The sequence below is a fragment of the Triturus cristatus genome, chromosome 4_2, assembly GCF_964204655.1.
Source record: "Triturus cristatus chromosome 4_2, aTriCri1.1, whole genome shotgun sequence".
In the NCBI taxonomy this organism is placed as follows: domain Eukaryota; kingdom Metazoa; phylum Chordata; class Amphibia; order Caudata; family Salamandridae; genus Triturus; species Triturus cristatus.
Window position 1 is genome coordinate 21,094,796 of NC_140586.1, and position 19,532 is coordinate 21,114,327.

Below are 19,532 nucleotides of genomic sequence, written 5' to 3' on the forward strand. Positions count from 1 at the left end.
CGTCATGGAGTTCTTGTCATTCCCTGAACAGCTGCTACCCTGACAGCCACGCTTCCTATTTTTAGTTGCATATTTATATAGCGCGAACTCGACCCGAAGGTATTGGAGCGCTTTACATAGCACCGTATTTACATTACACATTCAGGAACGGGGAGATTAAATGATTTGCCCAGAATCGCAGGATGTGGACGCGACCTCGAACCCTGGTTTCCTGCACTAGAGGCGGCAGCGCAGCCGATGGACCACATACTCTCCCGGCTGCATGTGGACCTTTATATTACTAAATATTTTACTTAATTACAGAACGCTTTAAGCAGCTTTATTCATTCTCCGCTACTTTAGAAAGTGAAATTAGCCCATCTCAATATAGCCGTCACTTGTTTCCAAAGAAAACTCGAAGTTATTTATTCCTTCTTTCCTAACGAATCAACTGGCTACTTTCACGAAAGCTGTATTTGCGTCACCATACCTACGGTTCTGATATCGCGAGAGCCCACACCTCCTGCCTACGAATGTGTTCATTGGCTGTAGTTCGATAAACTGGTGCCAATGGGAGCTGGGCATAGAATTAACGCCTTCTGATTGCTCCTAGGGTTTCCAATCTAGGAGAATGATTGGTAGAGGCTGGTCACTTCAATGTTACGTCACGCCCGAAGTCTTAGCCAATAACGGGAGTCTGCTATTTTACGAATTGGAGGACCGGGACCAGAAGGGGTGAGTAGTGGGGACTCGGCGTTTTAAGTATATCGTGATTAGAAACCCAATTTGCAAAATTGCCTGTTCAAATCAGTGTGTAATTTGTACGCTGTAAATCACGCACACTAAAACTACTCAAAGGGTCTTGCGTTGGACCCTTAGACACCAATATGGGGGTCGAGGTAACGACAGTCTCTTGGTACTTAAGCGCGCAGGATGATTGTGTATAAGGGTTGGACTCCTGAAATCGTTAATCAACACATAGTTGACACAGAGCAGTAGGTGTAGCATTTGCGTTATAATAAAACGTCCGGTAGGCGAGGTGAAAGTTATAGATGAAGATTTATTCACAATAGTTGCAGAGAAGTATATTCATAGCTAAGCCCTTAGGCTAGCCCACCCAGAAGCAGCCTCCCTGCTGCTCAGCCCATACTCCAACTGACACACTCAACCTCTCAGGCACCCAAGCATTCCACACAGCACATTCATACTGGCTGAGCAGCAAGGACCAGAATACCAGGGAATATGCGTAGTGAAATACACAGGGTATAACAATTTTGTTTTGGAAACGTTACAGTAGGACATGTATAAAAAAGACAGTTGTACCTACCAATCGCGGGCAGAAGTAATTTGGCAGTGCCTAGAGCAAAAGGCAATGGACTGTAATATGTTTGGCGTTGTTGTGTTGATCGCAAAAGGGAAATGAAATGCAATTTTTGTGGTCCATTTTGCATTTATTTAGTTCGGCACCAACACATGAAAGTGACTAGTTGAGTGAAGAGTAGGATAGTATTGTGAACCTGGGCCATGGGGTTCTCTTGGGGCAGCTATGCCATTTATTTATATATATATATATATATATATATATATACACATGTTTTTCTCCCAGCTACGCGTGTTTGCATGTGGGCTGGTGGGAGGAACATGTCCTCGGGCACACACGCAAAGATACAATTGCACTTCACGTTATTAAATGGTGGCGTTACATAGATGACGTCTTTGTAATTTGGCAGGGCTCTAAAGAATCAGCTCAAATCTTTGTAAATGAAATTAATAACAACAATCTAAACCTTGAATTCACTGCTACTATTAGCAATCAAAATTGAATTTTTAGATGTGGAAATTTACATTAAAGACAACTCTATACATACCAAATTACACAGGAAAATTACCGCAGGAAATTCAATACTCCATGCTAGCAGCACCCACCCAAGACACCTTATTAAAAGCATCCCCTATGGGGAGTTTTTACGAATCAAAAGGATTTGCAGCAATGAAGTTGATTTATCTAACTGTCTGAATGACTCTAAACAAAGATTTAAGGCTCGAGGGTATAGAACCAATGACCTACGGAATGCTATCAATAGAATTACCAATATAGAAGGCGAATCCTTAGTCATCTGACATTGAGTGTACAACATTAGAAAACACCAACAAATTGGAAATTAAAATACCAGTCGACATTAGAAAACACCAACAAATTGGAAATTAAAATACCAGTCGTCAGGCTTATAACTACTTTTAGCTGTCAAGAAAAATAGATAAGAAAGATTCTAAACAAAAATTGGTCTATTTTAAAATCAGATATTACATTGGCTCTAGAGTTAGATTTATTGCCTGCTATTGCTTTCAGAAGGGCACCATCCATGAGAGATGCCTTGGTTAAAACTAGTCCTGAAGTAGTAGAAACTAGACATTGGCTTTCTAACAGAACAGGTTTCTACAAGTGTAGTTCCTGCAGGGCTTGTAAATTTGGGGTGAACAAACAGGATTTTTTTGACGCCATTCCCCCCATTCCATGTAAAATTAAAGGCCTATTCACATGTAAAACAGATCACGCTATTTATGTATTAGAATGTACTTGTCATTTACAGTATATAGGCAGTACAAAACTACAAGTCTCTAACCGTATCCTGCAGCATTTGCGTACGATTGTGAATTCCGACCCTATATATCAAGTTGCACTCCACTTTAAATTGGTGCATCAAAACAATTTAAAAGATCTCAGTTACTTTGTAATTGATGCAGTCCCGCGTTCAATAAGGGGAGGCAATAGAGAAAAGAAATTGTGCCAATTGGAGAGTCACTATATTCTGCAGTTAGATACTAAAATACCAAATGGCCTGAACACTGGGGAAGATTTATACAATTTCCTTTGATTTATCATTATTGCTGCTATGAAATAGGATTTTTCACTTTTTTATATATTTGTATATTTATTTATTTATACTTGTATATATTTATACTATTCGGTGTCTGTGGGGTAGTGGAATCTATGATGTTTTGGTTCCTTGCTGCTAGTGGAATAAGATGAATTATTTTATACACTTAATCCATTTCAGTGAGTAGAATATAGAGAATATATATGGTTTTTTGAATTAATAATTTTTCTTCATCTCATGTTTTAGGATTCATGGCTGATATATTTGATTGTTTTTTGCACATATGTTTGTATATATTTATTAATGTTTTTGTATATTTATTATATACATATAATTTTTCCTCCAATTTCTATTTAGAGAGAGTATTTTTTGGTATTGGCATCTTTTTGCACCAGCATTTTTCTGCACTAGTAAGCTTTTTTTGCACAAGCACTTTATATCATTATGTATCTCTATATTGATGGCATATCTGAGGTTTCAGCGTCCAAGTCCATCCAGTAAAATTATTATTTTTTAAGTGATTTTTTTAAGGTAAAAATTGCTTATGCATCACTTGTGGTTCATCATGCACTATTTTTCATTACACAGGGTATTGCACTATGCATATGAAGTACATTCACAGACATACAGAATTATAGTTGGTTAACACATGCGTTTCACAGTAATCGGGCACTTGCCCTCTATTTCAGATATGCATTTAGCATTTTAGAAGTGATCACTAATTATACAATCTTTATTTCTGTTCAGTACGTATTCATATTAATTATTGTTCTGAAAGGAAACGTTTCTTTTACACTGTTTTAATTATGTGTAAATTGTGTGTTTTCCAATAACTTTGTATCATATAGTCTGTTGTTTAGCCCTATGAAATCAGTGGGCAGACTTTACCTCTGTGAAAACAGTATTTATTTGCACTATTGGTCTCGGCATGTCATGTGATCAAGACCGGGGTGACCCGGTCGAAACGCGTCATGCTGCTGTGGGAGAAATAAACTACACGTAGAGAAACCATTTTTCCTGTGTGGTCCGTTCCTGCACGTTTTGCTGAATCAAACATAGTGCCAGGACTGTGTCTTTATTTATATATATATATATATATATATATATATCGCGTGTTTTGCCAGTGGCACGCTTAAAGGGACCCTTTCTACAAGCGGTCACGTCAGACATTGGCAATTAGTGAGAGTTTCTTCGGTGGTAGCGGATAGTCGTGACCCGCCACCTGACCCCTGGAACTGAGGATGAGCCGGCATTTGCAGGTCCATGACTTCATGGAATGGCGCAGTCACTGTACAGGCGCCGTGTATCTCCAGTGCCCAGTGGGAAAAGTGAGCTGGAAAGTAGGGGACAAATGACTTTTACTCCAATTCGTGCTCCAGTCCTCTCCCTGAACTGCATGTGAAAATCTATACTTGCCAGGACACTCTGCTTTTATTATGCTGCATTGTGGGACCGGTAGTTTTACAACCTGAACTACCGATGTCAGCCGGCTGGTAAAGCATGTCAGGTGTGCGCTTCACCAATGGGGAAGGAGGCGCCTATATATGACAGCTCACAGAGAGGCTACGCATAGATGGTGGCATCTGAGTAAGGCAGTTCGCCGAAACGCGGTATGCTCAAATCTACGATTAAAGGTTTTTGAAGCCCCACTGCGTCCCTTGTTTCTGCTTCATTGAGAGAACTACCTTTGGATGTATATATATATTCACTGAAAAAAACATAGCTAATTCCTAACTATAACATGTCTGAAACGTATTAAAAAACCTTCGAAATTCACTGAAAAAACCATAGGTTTCAGACATGTTATAGTTAGGAATTAGCATTTAAAAAACCTTAGAAATTCACTGAAAAAACCATAGGTTTCAGGGGCGTTATAGTTAGCTGGACATTTCCTCGTACAAAACCATTGAAATTCCCCCGTTATTGTTAGTTCAGCTAACTATAACTCGCGCGTCCGCAATTCACTGCTGATGACGTCACATATTACATCACTCATGACTTGGTCAGTGACGTCACTGATGACGTCACTGATGACGTCACTGATGACGTCACTGATGACGTCACTGATGACGTCACTGATGACGTCACTGATGACGTCACTGATGACGTCACTGATGACGTCACTGATGACGTCACTCACGACGTCACTCACGACGTCACTGACTACGTCACTGACGACGTCACTGACGACGTCACTCATGACGTCACTCATGACGTCACTCATGACGTCACTCATGACGTCACTCATGACGTCACTCATGACGTCACTCATGACGTCACTCATGACGTCACTCATGACGTCACTCATGACGTCACTCATGACGTCACTCATGACGTCACTCATGACGTCACTCATGACGTCACTCATGACGTCACTCATGACTTCACTCATGACTTCACTCATGACTTCACTCATGACTTCACTCATGACTTCACTCATGACTTCACTCATGACTTCACTCATGACTTCACTCATGACTTCACTCATGACTTCACTCATGACTTCACTCATGACTTCACTCATGACTTCACTCATGACTTCACTCATGACATCACTCATGACATCTCAAATGACATCACTGATGACATCACTGATCACGTCTTTCTGAAAATTAAATATTTTTTATATATGCAGATCTCAAGGTCGATGGAAGAATAAATGGGTATATAAGTGTCTAAATAGATGATTTTTTATTTTTTGTAAAATTGATTGTATAACGGACTGATTAAGTGTATCTTAGTGAATACATGGGTTACTGAGTAATGTTTAAGTATGTAAATATCTGTAAGTATCAGTCTCTCACTTTGTGTATAAGTGACTGCATGGGTTGGTGAGTAGCTACATGAGTGTCTATATGGGTTATTACTTGGTTTTTCGAGTATCACTATGAGTGGTTCAGTGGAGGGTATTATTTAGTGCATAGATGCATGAATGAGTACGTCACTGTTTGTATGTGTTGAAGACAGTATGTGTGCAGGACTGTATGGGTGTATGGGTGTGTTAGTGAGTGAATGACTGTCTCAATAGTGTCTTTATAAGTAACTACATATGTTTTAAACTAGTATATGTGAGTATTGCCGTATATAAGTGAGTATATGTGAGAGATAGAGATTGGAAGAGTTCCTGTATGAATAAGTATGTGTTTCTTTAAGTTATCTTTTTTAAAGAGTAAGTATGTATAACTTTCTGTAGAAGTAAGTGTGCTGGTGTGTGTATAACTGTATATGCAAGTAAATGGATGTTTGATGCTTTATTAGCATGAGTGACTACGTGTGTGAGTAACTCTATGGATGAGTGGCGGTGTGTAACAGGATGTATAGGTGTATGAGTACATATGATGAGTGAGTACATGTATGAGTGACTATATAGGACTGTTGGTGTATGAGTGGATGTGTATGTGGATCTTAGAATTACTGAATAGGTTGTTGTAACTGGTATTGGTATGACCATTGTTTAGAAAATGTTAGTTTCTATTTTTGAGTGTGTGTATCAAAGGTTCCATTAGGGTGAGAGGAGGTCTGCCACTCTATCACAAGGATGATGTCATCAGGGATGTCATCCGTGATGTCACTGACCATGTCATGAGTGATGTAATATGTGACGTCATCAGCAGTGCATTGCGGGCGCGCGAGTTATAGTTAGCTGAACTAACTATAACGGGGGTATTTCAATGGTTTTGTACGAGTGAAATGTCCAGGTAACTATAACGCCCCTGAAACTTTTGGTTTTTTTCAGTGAATTTCTAAGGTTTTTTAAATGCTAATTCCTAACTATAACATGTCTGAAACCTATGGTTTTTTCAGTGAATTTCAAAGGTTTTGTAAATGACAATTTTTAAATGTATTAATTTTTATATTTTTTGATACTGATTTACTACATTTTTTAAAAGTATTTATTTTTAGATATTTTATTTTTTAAATTACATTATACATTACATTACCAAATATACTTTCTCTGAATGAATTACTTTAGTTTAAATACTTTGCAAATATTCAATAGACTTTTAAGTACAGTGGTTGCAATGGGCAACACAATTTCAAACCCAATGCAACATTGAGCTCAATGGGAATTTCTAGTTAAATGCAATTAGTTTCTTTATGGATTACTTTTCTAACCATAGGACTGGGTCCTGGATTCAGTCCTGGGACATCTCCTGTAAGCAGTTGAGTAAAAGCGTTTTGGTTACACTAGTGATTTTTAAGGAATATTATTGTATTTTAAAAGTTGACACAGAGAAACTTTTCTGTTGAAAACCAGACAATGGATTCCTATGGACGGAAATACAAGTTACTGGTAAGTACGGTTAGAATTACTTTTCAGGATCAGTACTGGGCTCAAAGATGCAGCACTGATGTCTCTCCTGATAACAGATGAGTAAATCGGAATTCGTAGTTCGGCTGATTTTAGAGGAATATTTTAAAGTTCCAAAACTCCACACTTAAAAGAATTTCCAAGTGAAACAAATCAATGTTAGCCTATGGAAGGAAATTCAAGTTACTGGTAAGTACAGTTAGAATTACTTTTCATGATCAGTACTGGGCTCAAAGATGCAGCACTGAGGTCTCTCCTGATAACAGGTGAGTAAATTGGAATTCGTAGTTCGGCTGATTTTAGAAAAATATTTGTACAATGGTGAAGGAAGGGGGCGGGGCCTGAGGTGACGCGCGCAAACACGCCCTGTGGCGCGTTTTAAGTTGGGGAAATTATTCCCCTTCAATCCCGAGGGTCCCTAGAGTCCAACTAGCCCACTAGGTACAGCCAGTAAGCGCCACAGAGCTGCGTTGCAGAGAGGTGTAAAAAGGGGCATGGCCTCTGAACACCTGTCTGCAACGCAACTCCATGTTGCATACTGGAGATACCTGTTGGGCTATTTGGCCCTCAGGGACCCCCAGTATTGAAAGAGAATTAATTCCCTAACTTAAAACGCGCCACAGGGTGTGTTTGCACAGTGGTGAAGGAAGGGGGCGTGGCCTGAGGTGACATGCCTGCAAACACCCCCTGTGGCTCGTTTTAAGTTAGAGAATTAATTCCTACTCAATCCTGTGGGTCCCTGGGGGCCAACTAGCCCACCAGGTACCTCCAGTATGCGCCAGGGTTCTGCATTGCAGAGAGGTGTTCGGAGGCCACGTCCTTTTTTACAACACTCTGCAACGCAGCTCCGTGGCGCTTACTGGAGGTACCTGGTGGGCTAGTTGGCCCCCACGGACCCTCAGGATTGACAAGTAATTAATTCCCCAACTTGAACCGCGCCACAGGATGTGTTTGCACACATGTGAACTCAGGCCCCGCCCCCTCCCTTCACCACTGTGCAAACGCGCCCCGTGGTGCGTTTTAAGTTGGGGGATTAACTCCCCTTGAATACCGAGGGTCCCTGGGGGCAACTAGCCCACCAGCTACCTCCAGTAAGCGCCACAGAGCTGCGTTGCAGAGAGGTATATAAAGGGGCGTGGCCTCGGACCACCTCTCTGCAACGCAGCCCCCTGGCGCATACTGGAGGTTTCTGGTGGGCTAGTTGGCCCCCAGGGACCCCCAGTGTTCAAGGGGAATTCGATCCCCCTCTGCAAACACGCCAGGGGGCGCGTTTGCAGAGTGCTACAAGAAGGGGCGTGGCCACCGGCACAATGCCGGTCTTTTTGTTTAAGAAGCGGGGCTGTGTGGCCCCCCTTTTTCTAATATTTTGGCCCTGGGGACCGCATGCCCCTAGGGCCTGCCCCCTAATTTCTTTTTTTTAAATAAAAAAATTCGGGAAGGGGGCCATGTGGCCCCCCTCCTTAGGCCATTTATGGCCCCGGGGACCCCATCCCCCAGGGTCGGCTTTTTAAAAAAAAAAAATGTTAAATGTACATTTTGGGGAGGCGGACGCGTGCCCCCCCTCCCGGGCAACTTGTAGCCCCGGGGACCCCATCCCCCGGGGCTGTCTCTCTCCGTTGGGGACCGTGGGGGGGTCCCCAATCCCCCCACGGTCCCGCCGGTTCCCCGCCTCCTGCGGGAGCCGGCATTGCTTTTCCACACGGGGAGCTGCTAAGATGCAGTTCCCCCTGTGGAAAATCAGCCGCGAGGCTCCCGCCCTGCCATAGCAAACTACAGTGTCCTGGGGGTGGGCACCCCGGGACACTGCAGGAGCCGGCCCTGGGGGGTGGCGGCCCCCAGGGCCACAACAAGGCTCCAGGAGGGGGGGCTGCGCGCCCCCCCCCCCTCCCATTTTTAACAACGCCCCGGGGGGTGGTGGTTACCGGGGCAGGGGGGTCTGTCACGGACCCCCCAATTTGAATCTTTAGTACCCCGGGGAGGTGGCCGTCCCCGGGGCGTGTTAGGGGGCTTGAGCCCCCCCCCACACGGTATTTATTTAAAAAAGCCCGGGGGGGTGGCGGTCCCCGGGCGCGCTTCTTTTTTTTAAAATTATTTATATATATATATATATCTATATATTTTTTTTTTTGATCTGCAGGATCCGCGCACCCAGGGCAGATTTTGCTGATTTGAAGAAAGAAAAAAAAATTGTGGACCCCCTGAGCAGACGTAGGGTGTTTCTACCCTGCCCCCTTTTCGCGTTTTGTGCGTTTTTTAATTAGGTTTCTTGTGCCCCGGTTCTACCGAGGCACAAGATGGCTGCCAACACTTCCTGATTTGGAGTGTTGACAGCCAATTAGAATACAGCTCGTGCACGGCAGGGTGCGCGGATCCAGCGCGGCCATAGATATATATGTGATTTTGATTTTCTCAGGAACTACTGAACAGATTTACACCATTTAAGCAAAAGGCATGACTCTGAACCAAGGTCTACCTTTCTACCAAATTTGGTGTAATTCCGTTCAGCAGTTCGGGCTGTAGCTGCGACTAACGGTCCCTATGGAAAATTGCATGGGGAAAACACGTTTTGGGACCCCCCTTTTTTCTCCGCCCCCGCTTGACGAATCACCCTGAGACTTTCAGGATGGGAGTAGGCCACGAGTTTTGAAAATTTCACGAAGATTCGTCAACCGGCACCAAAGTTATTCCAAATAGAATGTTGTGGATTTCCTATGGATAATAGGTCCTAACTATAACTACCGACTGGCGACTGCCAGTAGGATATATGGATATATATGGATATATATATATATATATATATATATATATATAAAAAATTTGGGGTTTGAGTAATGTCACTGCATGGCACAGTACAGATGTTTCACAGTGGTAGGCTGCAAAATTACACAAAAGAATGCATATGTGAGAATGTCAATATCGGCATTTACTTTGATGGATCTGTGACCAGATCGACGTTTGAAGTGTAGTGCTTCTGGTTACCTGAACTCTGTCTCTGAAACCTGGGACGTAGGTGTCATTTAGGTGATAGTCATGAAACAAGCCTAGTAGATCAGGGATATTTGGTATTAGAGTGATCGGGTGACGTCTTAACGCCAAATACGTATTTAGGTGTGTGTGACTTATGTGTTGCCTGTGTAGACTTTAAGACCCAGGAGAATCTACCACCTACCTGAGTTCCTGAAATTCTGTGGTAGGATTTTGTGTTTTCGCAGTACTATTCCAGGGTTACTACACCCAATACGGCTTTGAAGCGCTGGACAGGAATTACACACAATAGTCTATACAAAGATAAATAAAGTTTATGGGAAATAATTAGGGTTCTTCGAATCCTTGTATTTGCAGGAATATTCTACGGCCGGGATACTGACTCAACACGGGAACTTTGAGAAAAAGTTGAGTACCAAGAACAGAAGGATTAACAATCAGATTATAACTTTGAACTGGCGTTATGCAGAGAGAGAATGGTCCCATTTGGATCTTCCAGGCCGTCCAGGCAGAGGACTAGTAACATTTATAAAGAAAATATTAATTATAGAAGAGCGAATAGGGACCTGCTGGGGTACCGATTACCAACGATTAAGAAGCAGTTCCAAATGGCCTCACATCAACCCTTTCCAAAATACAGTTACTGTAAAACTAACAAGTTTCAATAAATGTAACGTTCTAACCATAACTTTCAATGTGCTGTGAAGTGACCTTTTTCTTTCATTTCCAAACTCGTATGCCCTGTGTAGATGTCCATTGATTCGCTGGTTACAGAATGAGGAGTAACCGACTATCCCTGCAGGTTAATTCTTGGCTTGTTGACATTTATGGGCCTGTCACTGTTGTGTTCTATGGTAGCACAGTACACCATGTAGGTGTGTGGTTGGGAGTGTATTGTCTTTGGTTTGATCCAATCTTGGCAGTGTTTAAATGTCACCCGTGATGACCACCGAGGTGCGGTTATCTTGTTAGGGTACACCGCATTTTAGCTGTGTGATGAATGAAGAGGTGTGAAAGAGAAGTAAGCGGTGTACGATTTTCTGAAAGCTGGCAGCTTCTAGCAGCTCTGTAGGTCCCTCTATGGTATTACTTATAATCAAAGTCCGCTTAGCTGGTTACTTCACAAAGTTGCCCATTCTGACAAATTTTGTTTACAGCTTACGGTTATGAGCAGGTATAGGTAGAAGGGAGAAATGATGGTGCGATCTGATGGAATTGACTTTGGTAACATCATCCCGTATTTGGTTGTCATTGTGAACTGACAAACAATTGCTATAGTATGTAACTTGTTGGGACCTGCAGTGGTGTACTAACTGAAAGCCCTCGGTTCAAGAAAAGGAAGGTGCACACCAAACTGAGTCAATTAGTCGGGCCAAGTGTGAGAAGTTGGCCTGGCATATGCTGTCCTCTAGTCATAGGGGACACCTTGCACCAGTCCAATTCGACTCTTATGGTGATAGGTTAAAAGACAACCTTTAAAGAAAGCTATCCTAGTGGTAGCTGTGGAGAGCAGCCTTCAGGCTAAGTCTTGAAGGAGTGTTAAGCTTATTGTTTTACCATAGATAACCTCTTGAATAACAAAATGAAAGAGTAGTCCACACAGGTGTATATATAAAATATATGTATTTATTCTAAGTATAATCCCACTAGTCTCTTTATGAGGCTGGAGGTAAAGATACAATTCAAACAAGCATTGATAGTTACAATAAATAGCACTGGAATCATAGGGCCCCGGGGGGGGAGGACCAAACCATATATCAAAAAAGTGATATAAGAACCACGACAATTCTACAGACAATGCCTAGGGTATTTAGGGTCGCTGGTCCCTTGTGAAACCACCCAAGGTAGTGAGGAAGGGGACCCACGGGAGACGCGTGCAGTGGCAGAAGCTACTGTCGGGATCTCTATTAAAGCCTATGGAGAATGTCGCGGTTGAATTTTACAAGTTTAAAAACACTTCTAGCAGGAGTAAAAGTTCGATACTTTAGAGTTAAGCTTTTGAAGGGCCCACACCCACGAGAGTACCGAGGTACCACTGTTACCTGCCCCAGGGAAGCCGGGTGCATAGGTCGTATTAAGTAATTCATTAAAACTGGCACACAGCCAACGCGTTTTGTTCCAGATTGCCAGAGGGAACTTCGTCAGGGCTCTGTATTCTCCAACATCGGATTCAATATATAAGAAATATCGTAATAAATACATTTCCGGGTCACGATGGAAAATAAGGCAGAAGTAGGCGTGTATCAAATAATCTCTAGTTTAAGGGAGCACACAGTAAATTGTCTTGGGCATGTGTGAACAACCCCACAAATCCATGCGTTGCTCCTTATTCCAAAACGCTTTATGACGACTGTTTCATGTAACGCAGTCTACATGAAGTGGAGAGTTCCGTTCTCGGCATGGTAACCGGCATATCATTAAAGCCCTCTGTTGACCAGCAGCATGTAGCAAATCTCTTCGGTTATTCCATACCTGTTCTGCTTGGTGGCGGTTGGTTTAATGCTGTAAACTGGTACACTAGTGGGGGATGGACAGGACCCGTAGCAATTTTGTCTTATGTAAGACTGTCACGCAGTATAAGGGAATTATTGGGCAACCTGTATGAACTACAATCGACTGCCTGACCGCTGAGAGTTATGATATTAGCGTGTTGTGGGCCAGCTGGGTTTTATATTGTGTTGTAGTTGCTTTATATAACACTTGTTGCCCATGACGAAGCATTAAAGTGCTTCATGCCAACCAGCACTTTGCTCCTGACCCCAAGGTTATTCTTGTGCTTTTAAGTAAACCGTTCCATGCATTTACTTTAGTTTGTATGTGGTAGATTACTATCATTTTTTCCATTCAATTTCCAAGCTTTATTTCGATCATTATAGACCATAAAAGCAAAAGATAAAATACATACATTACTGAATTTGGGCAATAAAAACATCAGTAAGCATTACAGAATATAGCCATATACAGTGGATTGAACAAATTTCATAGCAGTTATAAAAAAAAAGAAAAATTAAAAAGAGGTTAAAACAATGATTTCATGAATGAATAATATCAAAACAGTAGGAAATATCATTTTGTTTTCATTAGTTTTTTTTTTTTTTAATGAACATACAAGACAGTGTCAATGTTATCATTGCAGTCTCGCATTGCATTTCACAGGAAGGTCATCATATTGTATAGCAAAGCATCTCAACCCAGCTATGTCAACTTCAAACTGATTACATGTTGTACAAAGTGAATTCTATTAGGCAGTACCGGGGTGTGACAATAGAAAGGTCGTAAAAGAGCCCCATATTCTTTGGTCTTGATGTCTTCAGGAACTCCTCCGCATAGGTCTCTAAATTGATCCCTGCAGTACGCTATATCTATTAGCCATTGTTCAACCATGGGGACTCCTCTTTTCCCCTAATGTATAGCTACGCTCCTTTTGGCTAGCAACAGTGAAATTGTCACTAATCTGCGATTAGTAGGTTGCAGCGCTTTAAGTATCCTGAATAAACATAATTGTGGAGTGCATACCACTTGTTCCAAAATCATATCCGATATTGCCCGAGTGACCTGCACCCAGTAGTTAAATATTCATGGGCATGCCCATGTCAGGTGGAGGAAATCTGCTTTAGTGTTTCTGCACCGTTCACATTGATTGTTGGGTCGTAGCCCATACTTGTGAAGCTGCATGGGCATGTAATGCATTTGTTGTAAGTATTTGAAATGTATGATTCTTAAATTCCAATTGGTCGTCGGATTACTAGTGAACGCACATCAAAGTATCAATCCTCCAGTGAGAGCGGATGGAACAGTAAAGTGTTCCAGCTGGTCAGCGAGTTTGGCGAGATCATAGCGTTTTCTTCATAAGGAGCATTATACAGCCAGGTTATGCAACCTTTGCATGAGCTGCAGCTAAGCAATGTCTGTAACTCCCCCGAAATCTCGGTAACATAACCATTTTCATGAGCGCCACTCTGTCAGCTAGTGACAGTGGTAAGCGTATCCAGCGAGCTACCTGCTCCTCCAGTCAGGAGATCGTCTGCCCATAATTCTGTTTCACCACCAACTCTGGCTCTCTGTCTACCCATTTTTTTTTTTAAACATACTTAATTGAGTTTTACAGAAGGTTCCAGAACTAACAATGCATCCTAGTTAGCATTGATCAGAATAGTAATTAGCTGGACTATTATTCAGACATCTCAGTAACAAAACAAAAGGAAAACAGGTCCTTGATGTCATCATGAGTCGCCCCCCCCCCCTTTTCCCCCAGCAAACCAATGGGCAGGAGTCATTTGTGTTTGATTCTTGAACTACTATATATATTTTCAGTCCCTAAGTCAAACTCCCTCCCCTTAACTAATCCCCCCCCTCTTCCCTCTCCCCAGGCGTGTCACTTATGTACTTGTTTGTGATAAGCTTCTGTTGTAATTTTGCCTGAGGTATCACTTTGGGAACCCTCGCTCAATAAGTGTGGCGGTGTACTATGGCTGCTGTCCAACTTCCCAGGTCTCTAAGTTGCTCGGGGGTTTGTAGAGCCTAGCCTATTCCTGCCGGGGGATCTCCTATCAATCAATTCATCGTCTTCAGCATCATCTGGGGTCCGCGGTAGTACTCCTAAGGTTTCCTATGCTCTTGCTGCCTCCAGCGCCCTCTCGCTTCCCGTTCGTTTTGCTCTTTGCACCCTAATTATTCCTTCACATTCTGCTTACTTAATGAGTTATTTTTTCCATCTGGATATATTTGGGTCTTGTTTTGCTTTCCAGTGCATGGTTATAGCTCTTTTAGCTAGAAGTGAGCCCATATCTAGAAATTTACTTGTGATTTTGTTTTTAGTTGTGTGAGGGAACCAGTGTAATAGGCAGTATCCCTGAGACGTCTCGACTTCCCTGTCAGTAATATTTGCCAGCAGTGTAGTTACCTCTTTCCAGAAATTACCCAGGTGCGGGCAGTCCCACAACATATGTTTGAAATCTGCTCCTTCCCTATTGCATCGCTGGCAAGCGGCTGTTTGGGACTCAAAAATACTTCTTAATCTTCTCTGGGGTAAGGTATGCCCTGTGTAAGATATAGAAATGTACCAATTGGAATCTGGCATTCCTGGTGCTCTTCCAAGCCCTCTCCACTAGCTCCCCCCAGGTTTTCTCTGGAATAACCTCTCCGAGGTCCGCCTCCCATTTTAATCGCAACTCTGTTAAGGGCAGCAATGTTTCCTGCGTTATTCGCCTGTATAAACACGTGACCGCCATAAAAGTACCTGCCGCCATTATCAGTTCCTGGCAACCTAGTGACGTCTGTGGCCCGGTGAGTCCCTCTCCCCAGTGTTTTCGTATGGCCGTGGTGAGGGCGGAGTGCAACAGGAAGTCGGTATGCTGCTCTATCCCAGGGTGGTTTCCCCGGTTTAAGCAACTGTATGATAATTGCCTCCCTAGTCGAAACAGGCAGGTGCCCCGCTTGCCTCGCATCATTATACAGCTTTACCAGTCTGGGGGCCAGCAAGACAATGTATGTTGGGTGAAATTCAATGAGTAGGCCATCTGTTCCCCGCATTTTGTTTCTTGCCATATTTTTAATAGCCCCCTCTTACTTCCCCAATTTCCACGTCATGTCCCAGGATATCTGCTAGTTCCTCGCCCAATACTGGTAGTTTCACTTCGCCTATGAACTAGTCTATACCTTCTTCTACTGAGGATAATTTGCTCTTGTATAAATCTGTATAGTAATCTAGAAGCAAGTTATTAATACCTTGTTGGTCGTACCACACTTCCCCATTCTGCCCTCTAAGCTCCAAAATGACTGTAGCCCTCCTGGCTGGATTGGCCTACCAAGCCAGTAGAGCACCCTGCTTATTTCTCTCCATGTGGGCTCGGAAAATATCTTTTTTGTAGTCGAAACAGCGAAGGCGTTTCACATGCACCGCCACTGCTTCTCTAGCCTCCAAGAGATCACCCTGGTTATTGGCGTTCTCTGGCCTTTCCTGTTCTAGTTCTCTTAGGTCCTGGTCCACTCTCTGAATGTCCTGTAGTAGGGTCTTTCCGCGTTCCCACCATCCCTGATATACAGCGCCCTCTGATGACTGTTTTAAACGCATCCCACTCTATCAAAGAACTCGTTGCTGAGTTAGCATGGTCTTGGAAATAGGCACAGCCATTGAACACTATCTCCTCATGGAACACCTGGTCCTCTAAGGCCTCGGGTTCAAACGCCATGGGGGTATTTTGGGCCTCGCGCAAGACCACTGCAAACTTAACAGCTCAGGGTTGTGGTCAGAGATCGTCTGAGTAACCCCCTCATGTATGTCAGGGGAGCACAGTATGGCATCCAGTCGTACATGGAGTTCATGCAGTGCCGAGGAGGAGTAATCCGAACCCCAGGGTGTTGGGCTCTCCAGGAATCCACCAATCCCCACCTCTGTTGCCAGTTCCGCCATGTTTCTGCAATTTTGTGTGGGTGCATCATTGCGTGGTGGATGGGAGCGATCCAGGGCAACCTCTGATATGCAATTAAAGTCTCCTCCTAATAGTACTGAACATGTGAGAATAGAACCCAATTTTCCAGAGAGGTGGGGAAAAAAAAGAGTTGGGTGCATTTATATTGCCCAAAATTATATCCGTGCCATCTAGCCTCCCGGAAACCACCACATATCTGCCATCTGGGTCTATAATTTGTTTTGTGCATTGAGAGGGTACTCCCGCCCTCACCCAGATCAGGACCCCCCCCCGTCACCCCCCATGAAAATGCCGAGTAATTGGTATAGAATGCTTGACCTCTCCAACTACGCTGCTACCAGTGGTGGCTGGTGACATTCGAAAGTGGTGAGGCGTAAAATGATTGTGATACTGCACCGTAGTGAGCGAGCCTGAAAAACCTATGGGGGGGGGTGGGGGGGGGGGGGGTTCCACCCTGAGAACATTTTGAAAAAAGAGTGGACAAATGGTGCATTTTCAAGCAAATCTGAGAAAGCAGGAAGGTTAATAAAGCAATTGTGAAAGTTCAGGTATTACATTAATAAAGAGATGTCATATAACATAGGTAGCTGCTTATTCAAGCTTTCTCTCACCCCAGTCCAGCAGGGTCTTGATACAAGACAGATAAGAGAAAAAGCAGTGTGGTCCTCGACCAGGAAGACAGTCCTATTTCGTTGGTAAGAAGTTAAAAGATCGGTCAAATTGAAAACCTGAAATGCAATACGCAATCCAACAATTTGCAAGTACATCTCATCTATGTTTAACAAGCCATGTTTTACCCCTGATTGGAATTGTGAATCACCAGATAAACTGAGCCACTGCAATCAAAATCAACCAAAACTGTGGCTCAAGGTTACTTATTGGCAGAAACAGTATAGAAGTAGGGAAGTGTATAAGGAATTGCTAACTCAATATAAACTTTTAATTATAGAGACAAAAAAGAAGTATTACACCGAACAAATCGAAAGCGCAAAAAACTCAAATAAAAAGCTTTTTGAAATAACCAAACATCTAGCGGGATGTGCTCCAGACCTTAATCCCCCTTGCTCACAAGATGTCTGTGATTCACTGGCATCATTCTTCTTCACCAAGGTGAACGACATATTTTCTGCGTTCAACCTAGGTGATAAACAGGACACAGATAAAACAAATAGATCATCTTCAAGCAACAATTTTTCCCGCTTCGCAGAGGTCACTGAGGATCAAATCCAACACATCATTAACACTATTAAATCTGGATCAGCTCTAGATCCCTGTCCTCTGAATACCCTTCGTTTACTAATGGACACTGTTATTCCAGTTATCACACGAATAAGTAACGTCATGTTTCGCACAGGCATCTTTCCTAACCAATTAAAAAAGACCTTACTCAAACCCCTCCTGAAAAAACCTGGCTTAGATAAAGCAGAACTAAAAAATTATAGGCCTATTGCGAATTTACCCTTTCTGGCTAAGATAGTCGAAAAAGCCATGAACATCCAACTTGCGGAATTCATCGAGCAATATCATCTGCTCGACGAATCACAATTCGGATTCCGCAAGTTTCATGGAACGGAAACAGCGCTCATTAAAGCGGCGGACGACATCCGATTAATCAGAGACCAAGGCGGTACAGCACTCTTGGTGCTTCTAGATTTATCGGCTGCTTTCGACACGGTTGACCATAAGATCCTAGTCAACCGTGTCGAAAAAATGGGCGTGCAAGGCCTAGCAAAAAATCTACTGGCGTCTTTCCTGGCAGAGAGATCCCAGGCTGTCATACTGGGCCAGTTTGAATCCGCTGAGTTATCGCTGCCATGTGGGGTACCTCAAGGTTCATCCCTCAGTCCGACGCTATTTAATATATATGTGTCGGACCTTGCAAAAACCATCAAAGCGCATGGGATGAACCTTACCTCATATGCAGATGATACACAGCTGATACTGGCTGTCAGAAATGATGGGGAAGCAGTGGCGGAGAGTTTCAGAACAGGTATGCTGGCCATAGGTAACTGGATGTCAGCAAACTGTCTGAAACTTAATTCTGACAAAACCAAGGTGGTCACTTTTGGCCATCTCAATCCTAGCTGGTCCCCAACCTGGTGGCCTTCTTCCTTTGGAGCGGTACCCAAACCGGTCACGAAGGTGAGAAATTTGGGAGTCATCTTTGATGACAATCTAAATTTCATGGCCCATGCCAATCAAACGGCCTCCACGGCATTCCATAAATTACGGCTGGTTAGGAAGATTCTCCCTTTTCTTCCAAAAAATGTGGGAAAGACATTGGTCAGCGCTTTGGTCTTGTCAGCGTTGGATTACTGCAATGGCTTGTTTGGCAATGCGCAAGTCAGGATTATCAAGAAGATGCAGACAATCCAAAATGCAGCAGCCAGACTTCTTCTTGATATTCCTAAATTTAAGCCAGTGGCTGAGACTTTGAGGACTCTCCACTGGCTTCCTGTTAGGAACAGAATTAAATTCAAAACTTTATGCATTGTCTACAAGGCACTGCACCATCAAGCGCCTCAATTCTTGTGCGACCATTTGGTTCCATATGTCCCCACTCGAACGCTACGATCAGCAAAACTACATGACCTGGTAGTGCCACGGACTAGGCTGGTCAACTGGGGAGACAGGCGCTTCCTAGTAGTCGCCCCAAGACTATGGAACACACTCCCGCAAACCACAAGATCTTGCTCAAACTTAATGTCCTTTAGGAAGAAATTGAAGACCTGGTTATTTAACCTCTAAAAACTTATAAGATCACTGGGAGAGTAATAACAGTACAGCGCCGAGACGCCTGCGGGCATTTGTTCGCGCTTAATAAATGATAAAAATAAATAAATAAATAAATAAAACAGAAACACAGTCTAAACAACTATGAAGGTGACACATAAATATTGACCATGCAACTCAAACTCAGAAATTCCAGCTCCAATTCACTGCCAA

General features: G+C 43.0%; 1 protein-coding gene across 5 annotated transcripts in view; it reads left to right on the top strand.

The window, feature by feature from the left end:
• Nucleotides 1-576: 576 nt before the first annotated feature.
• The window catches only part of TROAP (trophinin associated protein), a 324,800-nt gene continuing 305,844 nt past the window's right edge, over nucleotides 577-19,532 (top strand). For 3 of the 5 annotated variants that reach the window (XM_085600252.1, XM_085600254.1, XM_085600256.1), the window contains exon 1: nucleotides 604-714. The gene's annotated coding sequence lies outside the window, so the exon portion shown is untranslated. Of the gene's footprint in view, nucleotides 715-19,532 lie in introns of all 5 variants that reach the window. The other 2 variants (XM_085600253.1, XM_085600255.1) reach the window with 1 other exon arrangement.